The sequence below is a fragment of the Chenopodium quinoa genome, unplaced genomic scaffold (assembly GCF_001683475.1).
Source record: "Chenopodium quinoa cultivar QQ74 unplaced genomic scaffold, ASM168347v1, whole genome shotgun sequence".
Taxonomy (NCBI): Eukaryota; Viridiplantae; Streptophyta; class Magnoliopsida; order Caryophyllales; family Amaranthaceae; genus Chenopodium; species Chenopodium quinoa.
In genome coordinates this window covers 8,372,308-8,392,325 of record NW_018744367.1, presented here as the reverse complement: position 1 = coordinate 8,392,325, position 20,018 = coordinate 8,372,308, and positions in this window count along the sequence as shown.

The window sequence follows — 20,018 nt, the reverse complement described above, 5'->3', positions numbered from 1 at the left end:
TCCAAAAAGAGGGTGAAAGGTTCGAAGCCCACCAAGGGTGCCCCCTTGTTAGGGGAGTCGGTTGAAGACTGTTGCATGATGGAGGCCCGCAACATGGCCGCCGCAGTCTTGGAGGCGGTAATTTTGCTCATGGCGTCCGCTGCAAAAACAAATAGCAAAGTTAATAAAATTCATAACAAGAAATGCACGGAACAACAGAGTATTCGACAGGCCGGCTACCTCTTGAGCACCGACTGCTGAGGCCACAGGCGGCCAAAAAGTACTCATCGTAGAGCCATTTGAAGCTCGGGACGTAGTGCAGGGGTACTTGCTCTCGTACCCCTGAAGTAGAGTTCACCTTCGACTCTACTTTGAAGAGTCCTTTATCTAGGATCTCTTTCTTAGCCTTGGGGGGAACAGGCGGAATGCTGCGGCCGCCTGCAAGAAGGGGCGGATTCCTGTTCCACCTGTTGAAGCGCTTGTTCAGCTCTGTGTCTGAACTCTCAATGATAAGGAAGGTGCTCCGCCAATCCTTCCATTTGTTTGCTTTACCTCTCGTCATGAGGTAGCCCCTGTGGCTCGTCAATTGATACCAGCCGGTACCGCCTGCCTTAGGGGTCCGACTGAGGTAGTTCATGTGGGCAAAAGCCTCGAAGTTCGACTCCACCCCGTGTAGTTCGCACCCGGCCACATAGCCGAGTACGTTGACCCAGGAGTTCGGGGCTAACTGCCATAACCCCAACTCATACCCATCCAAGATCCGCTGAACAGCCGGATGTAGTGGGAAGCGCAGCCCAGCCTTGATGGCCGCCTCGTAGCAGCCAAAGCAGGCGCCATCATAACTAGTACCAGCCGGCCAGACGACGATGTCTTCTGGATCCGGCACGAACACTAAAAGGCCGGGGCCCATTGTGTGGTTTGCGATAAAGCTCTCCACATTCTCTTGCATGGTTGTGATCCGGCCCCGAGGTACCGTGCAGTAGTAGGGGGTATTTTGCTCTCGGTGAGAGGCGGATGGCTCCGCCCAATCGTCCCCCTTCTCAACTGTGTGAGAAAGCCTCGCCTCTTGTAGGCGACTGTTTTTCTCTTCTGTGTCCAGAGAAGCATGGCCAGAAGAGCTAGACTCGGAATCGTCCTCTGACGAGTCCGAAGAGGACGACTCTTCCCCTCTCCCGGAGGGGCCCGCCTCCTCTCCTTTAAAAGGAGCAGGAGAGAATGTAGAATTGTCAACTGTAAAATGGGAAGGGGTCACTTTGACTCCTCCCTCAGAACTGCCGGCTTTCAAGCCGCTTTGTTTCACTTCCACATCTGGCGCCTGGTCAGATGTTTCACTAATCGGCACCCTGTGGGAGGAGCCGTCTGAGTTTGAGATCCTGGCAGTCTTTTTTGTTCTGGCCATCATGCTCTGCATAGACACAGATACAGTCGGACTTTGTATAAAGGGCAAAGATGGGTCCAGAAAAGGGCAGGCGGCACTCCTAGTCCTAGATTCAGCCGTCCCCGGTGACCGGCTGATCACTAACCTAGGTCGTGTCGTGTGCTTCCGTGGTGCCATTTCAAAAAAGAATAAAGTAAAGAGAAAATTAAGAGTAAGAGAACCGACGGTTACCTGAACGAGTGACAATTGATGAAGTTCTGAAAATCCTTTGCAGTCGGCTTGTCAGAGCAGGCGGTAGGCAGAAAGGGTCCAAAATGTCAGAGCAAGTTCAGGGGTCCGAATGTTCTCTCACAAAGTTTTCAAGTGTGAAAATGACCGAAGTCAACACTCCTTTATATAGGCGAAGTGAGAAGGCGAAGGGTCACTTCCAGAATTCAAAATTTTGGCGGGAGAATCTCTCAGCCTCTCGCTGAGTGACACCTGTAGCAGGCCGTCGCCTGTTACAGGGCGATACCTGTCACAGGTAACACGTGACCAGTCACGTGCCACCTGTGAGGGGCAAATGATTAGGGGATTTTTCCCCACCAATCACCATCTGACAAGTGGACCAATCAGGTTCCGCCATGTGTCCGTCACATGGGCCAATAGGAGCCTGCCACGTGTCAAGCAATGATCCGTCCACTATGGACCAATTACGACACGACACGTGTCCTTCCCATGACACCTGGGATAACCGGTCACCTACGCCCAACTTCCGAGGGAAGCCCAATCAGCCCAAAGGTTAACCTAAACCTAGATTGGCACGTTTCTCGAGGTTATAAATACCTCCCTTAATCCTCATTAAGGGGGATTACGCAAAAAACGCAGATTACACACATTAAACTCTCTCACCTAGAGAGACCCAATCACTTTAATTTCCGCATTAATTACTCCTTAATCATGTACTAACTTGACCGTCGGAGGCGGATCTCCAATCATCCGGAGCATCCGTTTGTTTTGCAGGTACAGGCGCCCGGTTCCAGTCTCGGAATTGTAACTCTCCCGCAGGACATCAGAAAACCCCGAAACAGCAGCCATTCTCCAAGTTAGGAGAAAGTGCTAGTGACTTATTAGGTCTAATGCATACGGATGAATGTGGATCAATGAGTACAACTACAAGAAATGCTTATCGATATTTCATTACCTTCACGGACGACTATAGTAGATATGGCTATGTCTACCTTATGTCGAACAAATCTGAATCTTTCGAGAAATTCAAAGAGTTTTAGAGTGAAATTGAAAATCAACTTGGCAAGAAAATCAAAGCACTTTGATCGTATCGAGGTGGCGAGTATTTGAGCCACGAATTCGACGATCACTTGAAAGAAAATGGTATTCCTTCAGAGTTGACACCTCCCGGAACTCCACAATGGAACGGAGTGTCCGAAAGGAGGAATCAAACCTTGTTAGACATGGTTCGATTAATGATGGGTCTTAGTGAACTTCCTATCTCTTTCTTGGGAGACGCACTTCTAACTGCGGCACTAACACTGAACTGCGCTCCGTCCAAAGTTGTTGAAAAGACTCCATATGAATTATGGATGAAGAAACCTCCACAGTTGTCTTTTTTTAAGATTTGGGGTTAAGAAGCATATGTCAAGAGATTAATTTCTGACAAACTTCACCCAAAATCTGACAAGTGTTTCTTTGTGGGCTACCCAAAAGAATCCAAGGGGGTATTACTTCTACAACGAATTCGAGAACAAAGTGTTTGTTTCTCGTGATGGTGTCTTTTTAGAGAAGGAACACCTTTCCAAAATGACAAGTGGGAGGAAAATCGAACTCGATGAAGTTCAAGAGAAAGAGCAACAAAGTCAACTTGACAAAACTGACAATCAAAGTGCTTTAGAAGCAGCTAATGACATTTGTCAGAGTCAAACCGACAATACAAATGCTAAAACTATTACCCTACGTAGGTCGCAACGGCTAAGATCTTAACAAGACAGATACCTTGGTATTGTCTTAACCGAAGATCAAGACATCCTAGTTATGGATAGAGATGAGCCAGCGACATACAATTAAGCTATGACGAGCCCCGACTCTACATAATGGCAAGAAGCCGTAAAATCCGAGATGGACTCCATGTCTGAAAATCAAGTCTAGGACTTGGTTGATTTGCCTTAAGGTTATACACCTATCGGCTGCAAATGGGTTTTCAAGTTGAAAACCGAGAAAGATAAAGTTGTATATATATACAAAGCTAGACTGGTGGAAAAAGGTTATAAGCAAATTCACGGCGCTGATTATGATGAAACCTTTTTGCCAGTCGAAATGCTTAATTCCGTCTGGATTATCCTAGCGATTGCGGCATATTACGATTATGAAATATGGCAAATGGATGTCAAAACCTCCTTCCTTAATGGGATTTTGGAAGGAACTGTGTATATGACACAACCGGAAGGTTTTGTTGATCCAAGCAATGCTGGGAAGGTATGCAAGCTTAAGAAATCCATTTATGGACTAAAGCAGCCAAGAAGAAGTTGGAATCTGCGATTCAATGAAACCATTAGTAATTTTGGTTTTATCAAGAATCCAGATGAGTCTTGTGTTTACAAGAAGGTCAGTAGGAGTGACATTGCATTCCTAGTCTTATATGTCGATGACATATTACTCATTGGAAACTGCATTCTAATGTTAGAGTCTGTAAAGGCTTGGCTTGGAAAGTGTTTTTCAATGGAGGACTTGGGAGAGGAACATACATATTAGGCATCAAGATCTATAGGGATAGATCTAAGATGATGATTGGATTGAACCAAAGTACTTACATCAATAAGGTACTTGCACGATTCAACATGTAGGAGGCCAAGAGAGGGCACCTACCCATGTCACATGGCATAACTCTCAACAAGAAGTAGTGTCCATAAGCACTTGATAATCAAGAGAGGATGAATCAGATTCCATATACTTCGCTTATTGGATCGATCATGTATGCCATGATATGTACTAGGCTGAATGTATCGTATGCCTTGTGTGCTACGAGCCAATACCAATCAAACCTAGGAGAGGCGCATTGGACTGCGGCCAAGAATATCCTAAAGTAACAGAAAAGGACCAAGGATAAGTTCCTGGTCTATGGTGGTAGTAAAGATTTGGTTGTTGAAGGTCATAATGACGCGAGCTTCCAGACTAACAGAGACGACTCCAAGTCGCAGTCAGGGTACATATTCTGCCTAAATGGAGGAGTGTTTAGTTGGAAGAGTGCTAAGCAAAGCACCACTGCAGATTCTACAACTGAAGCCGAATACTTAGCAGCTTCGGAAGCAGCTAAGGAGGCAGTTTGGATTCGTAAATTCATTAGTGAACTTGGTGTTGTACCCTCCATCAAGGGTCTGATAGACCTCTATTATGATAACAATGGAGCTATTTCTTAGGTCAGGGAGCCAAGGGAACACCAGAATTTCACATGATAAGGGAATGGAAGTTCAAGGGTCAAATTAGAATTTACAAGATTAGAACGGACGACAATGTAGCCAATCCATTCACTAAACCTTTGCCTCAAATGAAGCACAACAAGCACGTTGAGGCAAAGGGAATCAAGCATGTTGGAGATTGTCTTTGATTCCCCTGTATATGTGTTTTAATTAAACTTGATGTCTTAATGTAAAACACTATGTTGAACCATTCAGTTTTGAAGCAATTAAATTTTCTGCAAATTTATTATTACTCCATTTATATTAAATTGTGGTTTAGAATTAAATAATGAGTCCATTCGATTTGAATAATATTCAAAACAGGGTATCAATATAATGTCTTGGATAATGAAACACCTGTTAAGTGAACATTGAATATGTAAATCGAAAATTTATCCCTAATCAAGATCATTTAAATGATGGACGATTAATGACCACCTAAGATTAGTGTGTAGTATGATTTACAGCACCATTTCTTGTGCTACGAGGACATGATAATCATAAATCATTTGCATAGGTACTAGTTTGGAACTGTACCGGATCGACCTGTGAGAGTAATTTAAGAGATTTATAACCGTTGTAAGTACATTTCTCATTATAGCTATCAGAACCTATTTCCTCGACCATGAGTTTTGTAAGTTCTCTTTTTTGAGTACTAGTCGTTTTGATGTTGTCAAATGTCTGCCGCAAATGGGGATTATAACGGCAACACTCGGGCGGAATTATTAGAATGTTAATTCTTTAGTGTGGTCAAGTGATCGGAATGCCTAGGTGGAGGCCGCTTTAGATCAGTAATGTTAATGCATAATTAATATTACGGCTTAATCTTGACTAAACCCTTCGGGTCGCACCCCTATCGAATTACCGATCCGAGTTGACGAATCAATCCGAAGGATTAGATGAGTCATTAGAGTATTACGAACAAAGACATCGGATATCGAGCTTAGAGCGTCGAAATCGAGCGTCACAAGTCGAGTCGAATTTAGAATTCGACGATACGTAGAATCAAACAAGCAACATGTACGAGCCAAGCCGTAGCCTCGCATTGGGCTAGCCATACGAGTGCTAGGCTAGGCGAGGGCACCAACTCCATGCATGCTAGCGTGGTGGGCGTCGCACCCAGCCACACTCATAGCCGCAGCTAGGCTGCGCTTAGCATGCAAGCATCGCAAGCATGATGCCTTGCGTATGCATGTTATGCGTGCTTGCTACCATGTTAGGGCCTAGCGCCCAGCTCTTCGCAGCCTCGCACCAACCAACGCACTCGCACAACACACGCACACGCATTGCAGCAACGTGTTGTGTGTGCGTATGTGTAGCTGAGCGTGCTTGCTAGCGAGCAACACCAAGCGCCACGCCACTCGCACAGTAGCACGCACCAAGCAGAAGCAGTAGCATCACATGCGCTGGCTGGCTATGTGTGCTGGTTGGCTACGCATGTGCATGGGCAGGCTGGCCATCAGCCCAGCCTTTGTGCTAGGCGCCAGCTGGCAGCCCCAGCCATGTGGCATGGTCAGCTGGTCAAGGGAGGGGACCAAGGGGTTGGTGTTTGGCTTGGGGAGCAAGGTGATTTGATCCCCCTTTGGTGGACCTCACCTACTCTCTCCCCCCATGTGACACTTGGAGCTTGTTGATTGCCTTGCATTTTTAATTTGTTTTAGATTAAAAATAAAATAGAGGAAAATGCAAATCTCCCACATTGATGGGAGAAGGGCGATCAAGTCTCTATTCCCTATAAATACCCAAGTTTTGGGTTTGGGAAAAATCACTTGAGTTGAACTCAATAAGGCATCTCATCATTAGTGAGAAAACCTTTAAGTTCGTAATACTCTAGTTTTATTTGGTCAAGTCCCGACTAACCTTTAGGATTAAGACTGTTCGAGGTCGAGGATGCGAGTCGTAGGAGTTCGTCACACTTGCGTGGCTCGATCTTTGAAGTAAGAGCTCGTGAATCGAGCGAAGCACGCGTCAAGGGTAATAATGTCTTTTCTCTTTCTAATTCGTATGTTCTTAATTATGTGATTGCATGTTTAGTTGCTTTAATTAGTAGGCGGGTCTTGGGCGGGTCTCTCTTCCGCGTAGCGTTGGACGCTACGAAAGCCAACACCTGGTACATATGATGGCATACATGATCATCCCAATAAGCGAAGCATATGGAATCTTACACATTCTCTCTCGCTCATCAAGTGTCTTTGGACATTGTTTCTTGATAAGAGTTATGCCATGAGACATGGGTAGGTGGCTTCTCTTGCTTCAACCATATTAAATCGTGCTAATACCTTATCAATATAAGTACTTTGGCTCAATCCAATCATCCTCTTAGATCTATCCTAGAGATCTTAATGCCCAATATGTATTGTGCCTCTCCTAAGTCCTTCATTGAGAAACACTTTCCAAGTCAAGTCTTTACAGACTCCAACATTCGAATGTTGTTTCCAATGAGCAATATGTCATCGATATATAGGACAAGGAATGCGATGTTACTCCCACTGACCTTCTTGTAAACACAAGCCTCATCTGGATTCTTGATAAAACCAAACTTGCTAGTGGCTTCATGGCATTGTAGATTCCAACTTCTTGCCTGCTTTAATCCATAAATATACTTCTTAAGCTTGCATACCTTTCCAGCATTGTTTGATCTACAAAACCTTCCAGTTGTGTCATGTACACAGTTTCTTCCAAAAACCCATTAAGGAAGGCGGTTTTGACGTCCATTTTCCATATCTCATAATCATAATCTGCGGAAATTATTAGGATAATTCGGACGAATTTAAGCATGGCGACTAGCAAAAAAGTTTCATCATAATCAACGCCGTGAATTCTCTTGTAACCCTTTGCCACCAGTCTAGTTTTGTATACTTATACAACTTCATCTTTGTCGGTTTTCAATTTGAAAATCCATTTGCTACCGATAGGTGTATAACCTTTGGGCAAATCAACTAAGTCCGAGAATTGATTTTCAAACATGGAGTCCATCTCGAATTTCATTGCTTCTTGCCATTTTGCAGAGTCGGGGCTCGTCATAGCTTGTTTGTATGTCGCTGGCTCATTTTCATCCATAACTAGGATGTCTTGGTTCTCGGTTAAGACAACACCGTGGTATTTGTCTGGTTGATATCTTAGCCTTTGCGGCCTACGCAGGGTAATAGATTGAGCATTTGCATTGTCATTTCGATTTTAAATATTGTCGGTTTGACTCTAATTATTTTCAACAGTTGCTTCCAAAGCACTTTGGTTGTCAGTTTTATCAGGTTGACTTTGTTTCTCATCTTCTCGAACTTCATCAAGTTCGATTTTCCTCCCACTTGTCATTTTGGAAAGATGCTCCTTTTCCAAAAAAGACACCATCTCGAGCTACAAATACTTTGTTCTCAGTTTGGTTGTAGAAGTAATACTCCTTTGTTTCTTTTAGATACCCCACAAAGAAACATTTGTCAGATTTTGGTGCAAGGTTGTAAGACATGAGTCTTTTGACATATGCTTCACAACCCTAAATCTTTAGAAAAGACAACCGTGGAGGTTTCTTCGTCCATAATTCATATGGAGTCTTTTCAACAACTTTTGACGGAGCGCGGTTCAGTGTTAGTGCCGCAGTTTGAAGTGCGTGTCCCGAAAAAGAGATAGGAAGATCGATAAGACCCATCATGGATCGAACCATGTCTAACAGAGTTCAATTTCTCCTCACGAACACTCCATTCCATTGTAAAGTTTAAGGAGGTGTCAATCTTAAGAGAATACCATGCTCTTTCAGATGGTCGTCGAATTCGTTGCTTAAATACACGCCACCTCGATCCGATCGAAGGGCTTTGATTTTCATGCTAAGTTGATTTTCCACTTCACTAAAATATTCTTTGAATTTCTCAAAGGATTTATATTTGTGCGACATAAGGTAGACATAGCCATATCTACTATAGTCGTCCATGAATGTGATAAAATAGCAATAACCCTTTCTTGCGGTTGTGCTCATTGGTCCACATACATCTGTGTGTATAAGACCCAATAAGTCTCTAGCCCTTTCTCCCAACTTGGAGATAGGTTGCTTTATCATCTTTCCAAGTAAGCATCCTTCACAGTTTTCAAACGACTCTAAGTCGAATGAATTAAGAATTCCTTCATGAAGAAGTTTCTTGATGTGTTTGATGTTTATGTTGCCAAGACGACAATGACACAAGTAGGTTTGATTCGACTCAATGGTCTTAGCCCTTTGGTGGTATCATTAACATTATAAATTAGTTTGTCTAGTCACATTCGAAAATGTGTAATCCCATCAAACATATAAGCAAGACATTCGTAAAGACCATTGTTATAGTCTTGTGATCAAAACAACCCGGCGTCCAACACCATATATCAAAATATGTTCGATGGTAAGCAAATCATAATATAACGAGAATTAGTTCTATTACAAGCCAAAAAACAAATATTGTGCCTACAAACACGGCAGAAGGACCTTCATCGTCTGATTATAGTCGCACATTCAGCTGTGAAGTCTCTCACTTGGTCCCTAAAATAAAAGCATAAAGTGAGTCATACATGTTATCCAATACCTATGAATAGCTTATACACAAGTGTTAATGAAGAAACCTGAGGTAGATGGAACATTCCTCTTTTCCTCATCTTCTCGAAATATCTTGCATTCCCACTTGTAGTGGCCTTCCCTACCACAATAGAAACATCGCATCTTCACTTTGTTCTTGAACTCCTTCTTCTTCACTCTCAAGGGCATCTTGGTAGCTCCATAGGAGTCGGCCTTTAGTAGCACTTGCACCACCTCATTCAATGAGTATGACTCCTTCCTAGCTGCCATATGCATCCTAAGTGCATCATAGCCCGAGTGGAGTGAGCTAAGAAAGATATGATCCACCATCTCACCCTCTAATGGGATTCCAAAAAGTTCCATGTGTTTGAAGAACCTAGTCATTCTAATAACATGGGGTTGGAAGGGCATACCAGGGCTCAATTTGGTATTGTAGACCCTAGAACAAACTCGGTACCTTTCCTTGGTAAGGCAACCTTCCTCCGGGGCCTGGATTTTCATGTTCACAAATGACCTAGTTAAGTTATGAACATTCAAGTCCCGAGTCTTGGAAAACATATTGACTAGCTTCTTTAGACTATTAAGAAGCATGTTCGAAAGGTATGAGGTGAACTTCCTTTTCTAATCCTCCGGAAGGGAGTTCCTCATCAAATGTGTGACCTTGTAACAATCAAAGGATCAAGTTTCATGAGTTTCATCACTCATAAGTCCCTTAGAGAAAAAGCTTGGAATGGGAGTTTCCAATATGTACTCCATGGAACTATTCAGTAGAGTTCTCCGGAGTTCCTCTTCCCATTCCTTAAAATTGACCAAGTTTAGGCTAAAAGACAACTGTCGAGGAGTTCCGGGCACATGTTGTTGTTGTTAAATGCAGACATTTTACTACAAACGAAAGAATTTGCAATGAAAAACCATTCATAAAACCAATTAGAAAGAAATTTAGAGCATACATGCAAATTTTCAATCTTATTAAGCGTTTAATCCACACATTTAAAATAGTCCCTTGTAAGCGAGAATAAAACGATTCCAAGACCCCAAAAGTCAAAAAGTGATTAAGCATGCTTTGGCTTGTCTTAACACTTAATATTTTAAGGTAAGCAATCCAATTGCTAATAGCTCTAAGCTACTCTTGGTTCGATAAAACGTTGTATCTAATGCTTTATTGACGTTTGTCTCATTGACACGACATCTAAAGACTCCTTACTGATATCGTTGAGTTTAACCAAAACTAACGTGTGTACCTAATATACCTTACGTTCCTAGGAAAGTAGTAATGCTTTGCTTTGGCATAGACCATTACTATTCTCATTAGTTCAGCAAGTGTCAATTCGGAATGGCAAATTTTAACTCAATTTTATAGAAACTTAGGGTTTCTATGTTAGTTGATTTAAGTGAACTAAATTAATCATTCAACATTCAAAATCCTAAATATGCATCTAACATCGCAATTATATATATAAGGCATTAATAAAGATGCATTTGGCAACTAGCATGACCCCTTGAAACTTGAATCTTCACATCTTCAAGGGCCTTCATTGCATCTTCTTTGCTTCGTCTTCTTAGAAACAATGTCTTCGAGACATCACCACAAATTATGCAACTACTAGAAAAGCTAGGACTAATCTATATAATTTAAGTACAAAAATACTTAACAGCACGCAATCTTGAAAGGAATGGTGTCCTTTCAACAAGTGTATTATTCTGATAGGGGGTTCAGAATTATTAGAAAGTTAATTATTTAGTAAGATCAAGTGATCAGAATGCCTAGGTGGAGGCCGCTTCCGATCAGTAATATTAATGTATAATTAATATTACAGCTTAATCTTGATTGAACCATTCGGGTCACACCCCAATCGAGTAACCAATTCGAGTCGACGAATCAATCCGAAGGATTAGATGAGTAATTAGAGTATTAAGAACAAAGACGTCAAACATCGAGCTTAGAGCGTCGAAACCGAACATCGTAAGTCGAGTCGAATTTAGAATTCGACGAGACGAGAAATCAAGCAAGCGACAAGTTCGAGCTAAGTCGTAGCCACGCATTTGCCTAGCAAGGCGAGTTCTAGGCTAGCTTAAGATGCCATGCGCATCACTAGGCATACCGCAAACATGCTAGCAAGGCTGGTGCACAAGGTCGCAAGCATGCTAGCAGCTAGCGCATGCTAACGTGCTAGTGTGCTGGGCCACGCACCCAACCACATCATCGCTAGCTCAAGCACAGCAGCAGCGCGCTATGCGTGCTGTGCAATGGCGATGTGTGCTAGCATAGCAGCCTCACGCACCTCGCAGCCTCTCGCACATCAGCCACTTATCGCGGCATCGCACTAGCATCGCAGCGTGCTATGTGTTGTGGTTGTGCATGCTTGCGTGCTGGGCATCGTAGTATGCTATGACTGAGGTTATACATGCTTGTGTGTTGGGCAGCGCCTAGCACAAGCAGCAGCTGCCAGGCAGCGCCTAGCATATGCTACGCAGCAGTAGCAGCCCGCATAGCATTTGGGGCTTGCTGGCTGCGTGCATGCGTATGCAGGCTGGCTAGCCAGCCCAGCCAAGGTGTCAGGCGCCAGCTAGGCAGCCTTAGCAGCCAAGGCAGGTTGCCTGCCTGCTATGCGTGGGCTGCTCTTGGGTTTTGGTGGGGATCAATTCTTGGTCGCTTTGCTTGGTAAGCAAGGAGTATTAGTCCCCCCCCCCCCCTTGATTGGTCCTCACCCACTCTTAATCACCCTTTGCCACTTGGAGCTTGTTGAATGCTTTGCATTTTAATTTTTTTTGGATTAAAATAAATTGGTGGAAAAATGCAATTCTCCCACATTGATGGAAAAAGGGGAGATCAAGGCTCCCTTCCCTATAAATACCCAAGTTTTGGGTTTGGGAAAAATCACTTGAGTTAAACTCAATAAGGCATCTCCCTATAGGTGAGAAATCCTTTAAGTTCTTAATACTCCAATCTTTTCTTGATCTAACCCCGATTAATCTTCGGGGTAGAGGCCGTTCGGGTCGGGTCTCGAGGGTGGACTCCGTTGGAGGCTCTCACGCTTGCGGAGCTAAGGCTTTGAAGTCTGAGCTCTATAGGAGCGAAGCACGCGTCGAGGGTAAGAATGTCATTTCCCTTTCTCTTTCTTTTGTTGTTTAATTATGTGATTACATGCTTAGTTGCTTTAATTAGTGGGCGAGTCTTGGGCGGGTTTCTCTTCCGCGTAGTGTTAGAGGCTACGAAACCCAACAAATCTGTATTTAGATTTACAAAAATACAAAATGGAACGCAATCCGTATTTAGTATCCTAGTCGGGCCCCTCTAGTTGCCATTTTGTAAAACCTACACTAGAACATCAATTCCATTCATCCATTCACTAAAGTGAATGGCCCATACATTTTACAAAGTAAGTCAAGCAACAATGCAAAACGAGCGTAAACTAGTAACTAATTTAGGTGGTTAATCCAATTGACGCGCCTAATCAAAACTAGTCAAAGTAATTATCCAATTATGTTAATTAACGCAATGTTAATAGCTCAAAACGATTAATGAAGCTCCCACTAAATTCCACATTCAACTTAATTAAAATTAATCCAATTAAAATTAATTAACCTGATAAACCCAAAATAATAAACCCCCAAACGACCGAGTGGCTAGCATCCAAGCCATGAGGTTAGGTTGACTAGGCACCCAAGTCTAGAGATCATGCGCGCGGATGCTGGTCGCACAGTCACAACAGCGCGCCATGCGCCTGCTAGCATTGGTAGCGTCGCAGCATGCCTAGCATGCTTGCGTGTCGCTGGTGCTAGCAGCATGCTGGCGTGCATGCTAGTGCTGGCCGCAGGCGCTACTAGGCAGCCCTGCCTTGCTGGTTGGGCGCTGCTTGGAAGTCGCAGCCCGCGCACCACACACACACTCCCTCGCACATGCCTTGGCTCGGCAGCAACATGTGGGCTACAGCAAGCAGCCTTGCTAGCTGAGCCTAGGTTCTCGAAGCATCGGCTTCGATTTTGCGCTTGTTGTGCTTCGAGATTTTAATTCCTCGTGTTGCACCCCCATTTATAATTTTTATGACATAAAAATTAATTATAAATTGATTTTAGAACTAATGTTGAGCAATATTGAAAATAAAACAAGTCCAACTTAATTAAATTTATCCAACACTTACTTATGCACATTTGAATATTGTAACCTTCCAATATGAAGAACAATAATATTTCAAGCACAAGTATGAACATTTAAGATTTTAATCAACTTCCAAAATGATTAAACCAAAAATTAGTTCATTATGGATTTTAGCAAGTTAAGATCCAACCAAATAAACAATTTAAGATTGAATCTTTAACATTTAAGGGGCTTCAAAAATCATATTCACCAAAAACTTTCACACTCCAAGCAATTAATTTGCAAAAATGTGAAATTTCAGGTTTATGTGAAATTAAGAGCTCACCAAATTAAGCACCAATATGACTTCATAAACATGCTTAATAAGGTAAAATTGCAAAAGATTAATGGTATAATCAAAGACATAATCCAACAATTGCATGCCATAATTAATAAAGGTTTAATGATTTAAACTTTTCGTTTGAAAAGAAAAACCCCTAATAAACCACTTTCTGGGTGGATTTTGGCTTCTGGAAGGTCATTTTTACCAATTTATGGGTAAAGAATGATTTAGAACGTCAATTCCACCTAAAATTCACTATTTTTGAGTCGAAATCGGGGTTTGTAAGCGAAAATTAGCCTCAATACAATTTTAATCTAATTAAAACGAGGTCCTAATCTAGTAAGGATGCTAAACCAGAAATCTAAATCCATTTAGATCACCTTAATTAATTTTTTAACAGAAAAAATAAAATGCAAGAGGCTCTTATACCGCTATTAGGTTTTGCGTTGTCCGACACATCACGGAAACAAAACCCGAAAACCGGATCGCATGCATAATAATTACAACATAAATAAAAGAATGCTAATGAACTAAACACGAACACATAAAGAGAAGAGAGAGAAAGAAACTCACCCTAGACGCGTGCTTCTCTCACTCAATGAGCTCGGACTTGAAAGCTTCAAGCTCCGCAAGTACGAAACCTCCGACGACTCACACCCTTGCTCACCGAACCGGAACCGGCCCTTACCCCGTAGCTTAGATGGGGCTAGACCAAAAAATACTTAGAGTTTACGAACTAAGGTTTTCTCGCTTTTGGAAATCCCTTAGAGTTCACCAACTCAAGTAAAAATCCCAATACCCAATGATTGGTATTTATAAGGAATTGTTCCCAAGAATTCCCATCATCATTTAATGTGGGATAGTAGGTAAAATGCCAAAATAAAGAATTAATTTAATTCTAAATTAATTGCAAAACAATCACCAATTAACAAGTGGCAAAAGGAGAGAAAGGGAGTAGGTGAGGACCACAAAGGGAAGGACCACCTTCCCTTGCTCCCCAAGCAAATAGCAAGCACCAACCATGTGGCGCAACCTCGCACCTAGCCTTGTGCACCAAGGCACACCTTTCTTGCGGCATGGTGCTTGGCTGGGCCTGCCAGCAAACCCGCACACGCGCGCAACCCAGCCAGCAAGCCTCGCACGCAACGCGGGCTAGTGCGATGTGTGTTGCTGCCAGCGACGCCCAGCACGCCTTGCTGGCTGTTGGCCTTGCTAACGCACCTCCACGCTTGTATGCTCGGCCATGATGGCAAGCCTTGCCCGCATAGCTGCTCGACCAGATCACCCAGCTAGTGCATGTGATGCATGCTGGGCTTGCGACAAGGAGTCCGGCTTGCCATGCTATCCCACCTAGCCTTCTATTTGCTAAGCCATATCGAGGCTAGGATTTTCATGCGCGTTGACTTGTTGTTTAACAGATTTTTCCGTCTTGTTGATTCCTATATTCGACTCGACTTTCAACGCTTAGCTTCGACGATGTAAGCTTGGAATCCGACGTCTTAGTTCATAAAATCTCTACCGACTTATTTAATCCTTCTAATTAATTCGTCTCTTTGGTTCGGTTACACAATTGGCTGTGACCCGAAGGGTTCTGTCAAGAGTAAGGTGTAATATTAATTGTACATTAATAAAACTGATTGGAAGCGGCCTTCTGCTAGGCATTTCGATCACTTGACCTCACTAAATAATTAGCTTTCCTAATTAATTTCGAACCCTCTATCAGAATGATACACTTGTTCGAAGGACACCATTCCTTTCATAATGAGTTTTTCAATGAATCTAAATCATGCATGACACCCATGGAAGAGTCTATAACTGTAAACATAGGTACGAAAAATGATGTAAAAGAAGTAAAAATAGGATCTTCCCTTTCCCTTGATGAACAAAATGCATTCATTATTTTACTTAAAGAATATGTGGATGTGTTTGCATGGTCTTATGCTGATATGTCTGGTGTCGAACGTGATATTAATGAACATCGTATACCTCTCTACCCCAATGGTAAGCCAAAGAAACAAAAGCTTCGTAGAATGAAACCGAAAGTTAGTCTCAAAGTTAAAGAAGAAATTCAAAAGCAACTTGTTGCCAACTTCATTAAACCGATCAAGCATCCGGAATGGCTAGCGAATGTGGTGGTAGTGCCCAAGAAAGATGGAAGGTGTTTCGGGGTTTTTTGATGTCCTGCGGGAGAGTTACAATTCCAGGACTGGTATCCTTGCGCCTGTACCGGAAAAACAACGGAGACTCCTTGAGGTGGGAGCTCCACCTCCAACGGTCAAGTTAGTACTTGTTTGAGGAGTAATAAATGCGGAAAGTAAAGGTGGGAGATCTGGTTCCTCTAGGGGAGGAGTGATCAATGTGTTTAGACTTCTCTAGGTGAGAGTCATCAATTGCTGAATCCCCTTTAATGAGGATTAATTAAGTATTTATAGTCTTGAGAAGCGTGTCAATCCTAGGTTTAGGTTAACTAGGGCAAATTGGGCTTCTCTCGGACTTTGGGCCTTGGTGGCCATTTTGCCTATTTGGCATATGGGAGGCCACGTGGCGTGGCCTGATTAGTCCATGTTGGACCTCTTAGGGTGACAAGTGGCGGACGCTGATTGGCCCACGTGGTGGACACGTGGCAGGTCCGGATTGGTCCATTTGTCATGGGTAATTTTTACCCTAAACATTTGTCCCTCAGAAGGAGTAATTTCTCTTTCCAGGAGGGATTTCTCCTTTCGAAAGTTAGACCCTCGAAGCTTTGCTAGGTCGACATCTTGTCTAGTTCTAATGGGAGATGGACTTGATTAACTTCGAAAATTTTGATACCTTGGGCGGTATGACATTTTCAAGGTTAATCAATCATAATAATGATTGCCGCCGAACTAGACAGATGCCGATTCTTTGCCCCACTATGCAGATAGCCCCTGATCAGGTGGACTGTCAACTATTGCACAAGGGGTAAGCATTTAAGATTATTCGGCCATTGGCCTCTTTTGTTTGAGTAGTAGGGAAGCCAGGCGGCGGGGGCCGGATAGTCCCCTTGATTCGCCAAGTTTTTCTTGGCTATTAACTCAAAGGTTGTTAACCTAGCAGGAGTAGTGGTTGAGAGCCCCTGTTTGCTAAAAACAGGCGGGCGACTCATACCTTTTAGGCTCTATACTAAGTTTAAGAGAGTGACTATGAGTTAACATGGGAGTTACTCAGTCTCCGTCACACTCTAGCTTCAGTAGTAGAGGTACCAGGCGGCGGAGGCCGGCTGATCCCCTTGATTCGCCAATGTTTGTTGGCTATTAACCCAAGGAGTGGTTACCTAGTAGGAATAGGGGTTTGAGTGCCCCTGTTTGCCAAAAAACAGGCGGTCTACTCAAACCTTTTAGCTTCCATACCAAGTTTGACGGAGTGCCTATGAGTTGACTTTGGTGTTACTCAGTCGCCGTCACTCCTGCTTGAGTAGTAAAGGTACCAGGCGGCGGAGGCCGGCTGAACCTTTTGATTCGCCAATGTTTGTTGGCTATTAACTCAAGAGGTACCCCCTGCATTTATCCCAAGTAATGCAGGGGGTCATCCGACTCAGATGTCAACTGCTACCACTGGTTTGGTGAGTGATAGAGTTATCCTTGTCTCAAAAACGGCTACGTGGTTGTCCTTGGGGACAGTCGTCTAGGTGTCGTGTACTTAGTTTATAGAGCAATGTTCCACCCAAAAGGGAGCTGCTCTCTGCGACGAATTTCATCCGGAGGGATGCCGCCGGACGCCTGCTATTATGTTGGGACAGGTCGTATTAGTTTAATTTTAAGGGAGGATCAGTCGGCCTGGCGCCTGGGCTGATCATCGGGCCTGTGGCCTTGGTTAGTTCTTGGCGAACGTAGGTGCTAAGTAAGAAGAGGGCAGCCGCTTGTTTAGGCACATGGTCGGCCTGGCCCTAATCTTTTTTAGCTAAGTATAAGGGGGTGGTTGTCTGTTTTGGAAACAGCCGTCCCTCTTCTATGGAGAGTGGCCGACTGTATGTCTAGACGGCATGCCCCTCTGGTGGAGTAAAATAACCAATGGAGAGTAGCCGACCATAAAGGTACAGGCGGCATGCCCCTTTTAAGATAAAGAGTAAAATACTCAATGGAGAGTAGCCAACTGTAAAGGTACAGGCGGCATGCCCCTCTGAAGATAAGAGTAAAATACTCAATGGAGAGTAGCCGACTGTAAAGGTACAGGCGGCATGCCCCTCTAAAGATAAGAGTAAAATACTCAATGGAGAGTAGCCAACTGTAAAGGTACAAGTGGCATGCCCCTCTGAATCAGTATCAAGTATTGAAATCATTTCAAGTGTTAGAGCAGATGGATCACCTAGTTCCCTTCCATAAAGGATGGATGGTGTTATTAATGAGAGTCGGCTGCTTTCATAGCTACGAGACTTCATTGTATATGGGGTCGGCTACTATTCATGCCGCTTTTCTTGCCTGATAGACTGTCATGCAAACAAGTGGAGGTAATCCACGAAGAAAGACGGTCTTCAATAGAGTGCCGCCTATGCTGCCGGGTTTAATAACCTTAGGCAACATTTTTTAGGGCATCTTATACTTTTTTTTTAATTTTTTTTTTTTAAATCATAATAATGATTGAGGTCGCCTAAACCAAGGCTACGAAACCATGATAATCATACCACCAGACATTCGGCATGCCGCTTGCTTTCATTTGGCAAGACATCCAATCTTCTCAGCTTCAAAATCACGATGCATGATCATGATGATGTTGGGCTTAGCATAATGATGCTAGTTGTACTCGTACCCATGATAATTTTCTTGATGATAATTTCTTTCGTGTAACAGCCGGCTGTTTAGAGCTGGCAGGCCGGGTGCTTAGTGGCTGGGTTGGGGCCGGCTGCCGCCTGCTAGCTTTGAGGAACGATGCCTAGGAGCCGGTTGTTCAAGCATAGGTGTCATAAAGCTGGTTGTATTGAGGCAGTTGGGAGCCTTGTATTTTGACGCCTGCTTTCATTAGTTTAGCGAGGACACTAGGTGTAGTTAAACAGCCAAAGGCTTGACTAGCTAGGTGCATCTCTGTGCTCAACCACTAATGTCGGCTGTAGCCTAAGGCCGACTTGGCTTGTGTTGGCGCCTCAATGATGGACTGGCAACGAGGGCCGCCTATTCTGAAAATTTACAAACGACTTCTCAAATTCAGGCGTCCATACCCATCTTGCGTATCCAGCCATGCATAACATTCTCTCGTTCTCGTCTTGCAGTTCGACATTGAACTTCATTCTGCTTTATTAGAGCTAGCTTGAAGTTCGACATTGAGATATCGTCTTGCACATTCTCAAACAAGGAACTTTTTGGTGTTAAACGATTTCGGACACCATTAATAACCAAGGTGCGCAGCCGGCAACCGAGAGTTTGAGTTCAACATTTTACTTGCATTTTACTTGAGTTTGAGTTTGATCTCATGCCTTTTCAACCAAGTGCCGACTGTTTTAGGTGAGTCGGTGTACTTAACACATGCGCCTGGCTGGGGCTGGGCTGAACGCCATCGGCTCTCAGCAATTTAGTTGGTAAGCTAGGCAAGTGATACAATTGGTGATAAGGCCGGTTTATTTTGCCATGATGTGTCGGCTGTCCTCATAGCGTTCTTGCCAATTATATATTAGCCGCTGTTCATTAAAGAGTGTCGGCATCCGGCTGCTCCCACAAGGTGAGTTTACTCGCCCATCTCCATATCTAGATGGTCTTCATACACTAAGTGTGAACGGTACACACTCAATCATACGCTTGTCGCTTGTATTAATCACCATAATGGTTATTGATGGTATGATGCTGCTGCTTGTATGAGAGAAAGAGGGGTTTGTTAGCTTCTCTTGATGGCTTAACAGCCGGTGGTACAGTGCTTCCCCTACATACATACAGCCTCCTAGCCGCCCACTTTGTACATACACACGAACTCATTCGACTCGGCATTTAGAGTCGCTTGTTCTTGGAGTGTCGTTTGATATTCTGCTGTTTGCCCATGATACTTCAAGATTCAAGAATCACTTAGCTTGAGGTTACATGTGGAGCATGCCGGCTTCTTTCATGGTTACGAGGACTTGTTTGTTAGCGTCGTACCGCAATCGACTTTAGGAGTGTTACACAAACACCATTTCTTCAAATTCATCTAGCTTTCTCAAGGCTATCCTCATTTATCACCGGCTGTTTGATGGCTCGGATTAGGCTGGCTGTTTTGCGGCCGTGTTGTCAAACACCTTATACTTGATGCTATACGTACACTTGATGCTAGTCCTT